At 40.3% G+C, this 7,095-nt stretch overlaps 1 pseudogene; it reads right to left on the reverse strand.

Annotated features, from left to right (window-relative positions):
- Positions 1-9: 9 nt before the first annotated feature.
- On the reverse strand, positions 10-234 carry LOC109301744 (annotated as a pseudogene).
- Positions 235-7,095: the final 6,861 nt, after the last annotated feature.

The following is a 7,095-nucleotide window of genomic DNA, read 5'->3' on the forward strand; positions in this document are numbered from 1 at the left end:
TCAGGCTGATTAATGCAACCTCCTTGCTTCACGTTTAGATTCCAGCAGCGTTAGGACATCCCCCTCACGGACGGGTCTTTGCACACTCTGGATAATGGATTGGCTGGTGTTGTCCATGAATTCAACGCAAACCTGTGTACACTGCCTCTGCAAGCCGGTCCGGCCCAGCACCTTGGTCACCCGGGCGAGCTTGATGGGCTGCATGCAGCTCGTGTCCATGATGGCAGCGGCCGCGGGTTTATGTGTAATTTCTGTCCCTAGCCAGTAATGTGATTAGAGTGCTGCTCTATTGTAAGTCTAACAAAATCCACAGAGACCTACTTTGAGAATACTGATGAAAAAAGCATCATGGAAGTTTCATACCTGTTATAAAATGTAGGGCTTAATGATCAGCAGGCACAGGAACACGTCTTTAATTGAATTTAAAATTTATGAAAAAAATAAAGTAACTTCTAAGTTATAACTTTCAATGTTGCAGTTCTGCTATGCTCTTGCAAAGCCTGATTTCTAGGCTATTGTATAGATATATATTTACATTTCTTGCTTTTTAAGTAAGATACAACTTCACTAAACTGAAATACATAATAAAAAATTTGCTTCCCTAAAATTATCTCATAGAGGCTTAGCATTACAACACTTCTTGGCTGTGTTCAGACAAGAGTGGCCATGCGGTATGTGGCATTGCAAAGACATCTGCAGCTCCATATCCTACACATTCAGATGTTCTCTGAGCTGCAAGGGAAGGCTATCAGTGAGTGTACTGCTCCGCTTTTTTTCCAGGGGTCAAAAAAACTGGAGCAGTGCATGCACACGCAGAGCACGCTGCTCAGAGGTGGATCTGGGATGTCTGGAGCTGCACTGCAGCTGCTGGCCAGGTTCCACATGGCACAATTGCTGCTGCTGCTGCAGCCCTGGGAGGCCTCCAGGATCACAGGTAAGACTGCTGGGGCCAGCACAGTGCTGGCCCCAGCCTCCCCTACCCCACCTGGGGTAATTTGCTGTGCACCAAAGTGCACATGGCATGGGCATTCCTTGGGGACAAGTAGAGGCGGCGCAAAATGCACCACCTCTACTTGTCCCCAGGGAACCAAACATCTACGTTCATGTAGACACGGCCCTTATCTTCAAAGGAAATTTGATTTGCACAGCAATTACTTCTACTTAGATTCAACCTTTGTGACTCTTAGATGAGGGTTACGATTCAGTGCTCTTCTGAGACTTTTCTGAATTCAAACTAGCACCAGATTCTTATTTACTTTAAAACAGAAGCAAATTTGGGCCCACAGCATTACAGGTCAGCCTCTGTCATATAAATGTTGTCTTCACTGCTTTAGATAAGAGTGGTGAGTTAACACAATTTAACTGATGAGTTATTAGTTAATACAACATCTTGCCAATGGGAATTAGCACAACATGCTGTCAAAACAATGAGTGGGATATAAATGAACTTGAGACAGACAAATTTAAGAATGATTGATTGGAAATATTAATATGCAAAGTTTCACAGGAGATGAGATATATCTAGGGGACTCCAAGGAGACATGACATCCTATCATCTTTAGAACCACACATTCTGGAGTATAATCTTATCAAAATTAATTAAGCATTTATATGGATTTAAAATGTTTCAATTGGAGGCTGATGGTATCTAGTTAACTGGCAGTCCAAATATTATTGTAATTAACGTATTATACAAAAAGCTGTCTGTGACTAACTTCCCATCACCTCAGTCTGTGAATACTATAAATGCTTATTTTCATTTTTCTGGATTATCATTAAATTGGTGTCACCAGGCACAGATTGGATACTAAAGGGTTAAAAGATCAAAGCAAATTAATCCTAAAACAATCACTACAGATAACTTCTAATTTATACACAGGAAGTGAAGTTGGCCAGAAATATCTGCTTTATTCTCAGAGATATATCCCATCTGCTTCTGGAAACTTGTTGGTTTCCATATGTTATAATATAATTCCTTGGCTTCTGATCCTGAAGGAATCCAGGATATCAGATACAACACAACCAATGTCAGATGTAATATTTCTAATTTTTCCTCTTGTAAAATGCATCAAGGGAACTTTCATCTAATACTTCAAATGATTTTAGATGTTCTTAATTCATTTCAATTTAATTTGCAATATATTTCAGCTTCCTGCTAGGCTAACATATTTTCTAAAATACTTAAGAAAACACTTTAGAATTCTTGCATTTTATTTTATTTGTGTTTTCAAAATTATTTTTTACATTTTGATTTCTAGTAGGCAATTCATGCACAAGTAACTTTAGCAAATATGGGATTTACCATTTTGAATGTAAAAAGATAAGCATTCACAGTAAAATCTAATCTAGTAGGAAAAACAATCTCATAGTGACCTTTGTTTCCAAAATATATCAATGCAGTTTAAGTAACTGTGTATGCTCTACATACTTAAAAAAAGTTCTATAGAATCTTAAGATATTGATGAACAAATAGCAAACATAAGAGGCACAATTCATTACAAATTATTCACTTCCACTGACAGATGGCTTTAAGGACAGAGCTTGTGGGTCCTAAGATTGTTATCAGTCCAATTCTTGGGACCAATTTTCGGATTGTAGCTTCCACATTTCTCCTGCAAAATGTATGCATCTGTTCACAATACTACATATATGTTTCAGAATCAACCCTGCATACACAAAAGCTGAAAAGAAAGAAGATGGAAGGAAGGCAAGAAAATACAAGGATAACCAGCACAAACATAATCTTAAGAAACTGAAAAATATTAGGTTGGGTGAGAATATCTAGAAAGAGCTAAGCTGAAAATAAAAAGAGTTAAACAGTAGCTCTGTAAAATTTACTATGAGAAACTATTTGTGTTTTGAATACCCCAGTAAAAAGTATGGCTCATTATGTAGAGAGGACCATTTTCAAAATGGAATTGTAGATCACAGTTTGGGACTACCTGAAGTCCTGGTAGGGGTATTGGAATCATCATAATACAAATTATTTATAACTATAAATAAGGAAAATGGCTTAAATCATCAACTAAATCAGTGGTGCTCAACATTTTTCCCTGGTGAGCCAGACGAGCAGTGCCCAGTTCATCAATGGGCGGGATCCAGCTGTTTCTCCTGATCGTGTGCCTGAGGTAGACACTATGGACACCATCCATCTGTAGGGGTGGGGGTGGAGGTTAGGGGAGAAGGGCTGCAGACTGGCCAGAAAATGGCCCTGCAGGGGAAAAGTGCTTGACCTAGCCCTGTGGGAAAGGACCCATTGCCAGACCTCAACCCAGTCCTGTGGGAGATAGGGGTGTGGTCAGGCCTCATCCCCCAGGGAGAAGACATGGCCCAGCTCCAGCTGGACCTTGTGGGACAGATGGGGTGTGGCCCAGCCCCAATCCAGAAGCTGGAGGAGGGGGTATGGCTCAGACCCATGGGAGAAGAGGGTACAGCTCAGGTCTGACTGGCTGCATGGGGTTTGGGAATTTGGGAGAGCGGAGGGTGGTCATATTAAAAGTCACCAGTCCCCTACTGCCAAATTTTTGGACCCCTAGGGAGCCCCTGCATTTGGCCAGCAGGCTAGAAGTTAGTACCCCTGAACTAAATGGATATTTGCACACAGATACGTGCACTAAAATGAATACACAAAGATAACGTGCTCCATTGGCCATGGAAAGACCTTCTTATGGAGCTGTAGTCTTCAAAATGTAGAAGGGTACAGGGTACAGAGACTGCCCAAAGTTTTTTGTTGATATAGGGTTAATACGGTGCTAAAAATGTACATGCAGATGCACACACACACACAACCAACCCAAGTGATCACAAATTGATCTTCTATTTCTCTCACATCCTTGGACAATGTTACTTATCTCCTGTGTTCCTACTGTGGTCATGTTATAATGCCCAACAACTTCAAACACAAATGTATTTCTATATTTTCTCCCTAGTCTTTGAGTGGATTTATATTGTTTATTTCTGCATATTTATTTCAGCTCTAGAGATAAACCTTGTAATAATACATTTAAAAAGGAGTGAGGGATGATGCAGCACAAATTACCTTTGTGTTTGCCCCAGCACAAATTAACTTTTTTTTCCTTTAGCCCAGACTGGCCTCAGGTGCCTAAATAGCAAAGATGCATGTAGTAGCATCTGTTTTTTCCACAGATTCCTTAGGCAGTTCTGTTGGTGGCTCTGGATCTGCCTTTAACTCTGTCATGTGGTTAGGCTGCAGATGGCTGCCAGAGCTGCCCTTGCATCCTGGATACAATTGCCTTTCATGTAGCTTGGGTTCTGAAGAATTCATGCACTTTGGAAAATAAAATATCATTACATTTTCTTATGAGGCATATATTCTCTGTAAAAACATATATCCCACAGCAAGTTTTTTCTCTTTTACATTTCTAACTCAAGAGCTACTAACTTGTCTCATTGCAGTCATTTTGAGCACTACCTTACTTGGCAAACAGAAAAGATGATATGATAGCAAAATGGTTAGTTATTGAGAAACCAAAGGATTTCTTAAGATTCAGCAGAAAGTCTTAATTTTTCCTCTTACTACTCTTAATATTTCTGTGGTTGTTTTCAGAAGAGGTATTAATCTGTGTTGCCGCCAAATTCCTATTCTACTTGTTAGATTCAAGTTATATGAGTTGTATGGCATTCTTTTTACTTCTGGTCCAAACTGTTCTAGATACCTTTACGGAGCTACATTCATGCATTACAATCAAGAATTACAGTAATTTCAGTAGAAATGTACAGGATTCCTGTATATACAATTTGCAAAGCATTTTGTCTTAAAGGAAAACATGTTACATAAAAGTAGAAATAAGATCAGGTCTATTATTATTAGCCTCATTATTGTTGCATGCAGGGTTTTTGGTCAAGTATGCCAGGTTGTTGCCTGAATATTAGTATTCTTGAATGATAACTTGTGATACTTCAAATATTCTTGGTACCACTGAAGTTTTGATTCTATTCTTCATTTTGGCAATGAAGATACATTGAAGCAAAGAAGTTTAGTTTGAAAAATAAAGGAGAATTGGAGGTCTTCCAAATCTCAAAGAATAATTTTTTGCCAGACTAAGTTGAAACACTGGAGTGGTTGTTAAAGGAGAAGGTACATGAATATATAATACATTGCACTATTGTGTTCCGTGCTTATAAATATGCAGAGAATGCTGTCTGTTTAATCTATCTAGGCATTCAAACCCTGCATAAGGCTCAATAGAAATAACTGGGCTGAATGAAGATGAATGTTTTTGTACTGGAGGAGAAAGCGGCAATTCTCACAGCAGATACTCTAATCTTGATAGGAAAAGCAGGAGAAGTAGCGCAGAGCCTCCAGTCTTAGGAGCCATAGGAGCAGAAGTATCAAAGGAAATAGCTGTGGAAGGCTTTGCATATTATCCTCCCACTAAATGCAGCCTGCAGGAGCACCTCCCTCTCTCCCATTTCAATATCATTTCCGTCAGTCCATCAGCATCAGCTCAGTGTTTCCCATCTATTAGTCTGTGACATTACAAAGTTGGCATGTGCCCAAGTCATTCCAAACATAATTTTGATTAGGTTCCCCTCCCGCTTTTTTTGTTACTTCATGGGGTGTAAGCATTTCCAACATAGCCCTCTACTCTGCATTTGTATTACTAGGAAAAAAAAAACATTTTTGCCCCTGGACAGAGAAAGAACAAGGTAAGTTGGTGCCCTTGCTGATGTAAAAGGAACTCCATTTGAATTATATAGATGATGTTCTCATATTTATGGGCTCAGATGTTAACATTTAGAACCCCTGAATGACTATTCTGTACTAGAAATCTGTGTAAACTGCATGAGGCTCCAGGAATAACCAATTTATAGTAATAAATCATCATCTTTCTGTAACCAAATTTATGTATGGAGAGGAATGAGACTAGCTGTCATTAAACTGCTTTCACCTCATTTCTACTTTCTCATATACAGTAACTGAATAATGCATTTACCTGTCAGGTACGGGGCGCCAAGGTCATGATGGGCCGAGGTACGGAGCGAACAGGTGGGAGTAGCAGTGAGGAGTCTGAGCGGTTCGGGACACGGGTGGTTTCAAAACAAAGTGGTCTTTATTGGTTACTTATGCCCCAAGATGGTAAGGTGGTGTAGGCTGGTTCAATCTTAGGCTTGGTTACAATGGTTCGAGAAACAAGAACGCGAGATGATGAACAATGAAGAAACGTGGACGATGCCGGGTCAGTAACGGTGGCGAAGAAACGTGAACTGGAACGTGGAGAACTAGTCGTAGTCAATGCCGGAACAAGGTTCAGTAACGGGTGATCAATACGAAGATGAATGTTAGTTGGGGCAGAAGTATGCCGCGAATCCACAGTAGCAGGGAGACCAGCAGAGCTCTGGTAGCAAACCAGGGCCCTAGGCCTGGGAGACTCTCCTGAGAGGCAGTCTCTGCAGTGGCAGTCTCTGCTCTCAGGTCAGGTCTGGTCTCCGCCATGGGCAGAAACTTACAAGCCTTTTATATTAAACAGGTAGCCAATCAGGTAACCTTTTCTGTGGAAATTTCTAGTCAAATTATGTCATGCTTGGAGCAAGACTGGGCATGCGCATGGTAACAAGTCAGGTTACCTCATGGCAGAGCCGTGATTGACAAGCCTGGGGGCACGTGCTGAGCATGCTTGTTAGCCCTCTGGGGATTTTCCATAGCTTGTCTGCACATGTCAGTACTTAACCCTGTGTTAACCAGCACTGTTATCAAATTTGGTTCTGACATTACCCTCAAAGACATTGCCCTTAGTGATACCTGTCCAGCTTCTCTACCCTGACTTATCAATGCAAGCCTTGATAGAATTAAGGATTTGAAAGAGATGACACAGATTAGTTTGGAGACAAGGGAAGGAGAGCGTATGGAAGAATATACAAAACTGAGAGCAATAGGTGAACACAAAGAGCGCTGTAAGAAAGGTGGCATGGGAGGAATGCAAAAAAGAGGACACAGGTAATATTGGCAAGTGATAAGAATTTTAGTTGCAAAGCTTTAAACTATGACAAGGTTTTCATTTTTGTTCTATGATTTTATTTAAACTTCCTGTTCATCATAAGCTATATAGCAGTGATTATAAACAAAGGATAGGT

Source organism: Gavialis gangeticus, unplaced genomic scaffold (assembly GCF_001723915.1).
Source record: "Gavialis gangeticus isolate Ggan-Ray unplaced genomic scaffold, GavGan_comp1, whole genome shotgun sequence".
Taxonomy (NCBI): domain Eukaryota; kingdom Metazoa; phylum Chordata; order Crocodylia; family Gavialidae; genus Gavialis; species Gavialis gangeticus.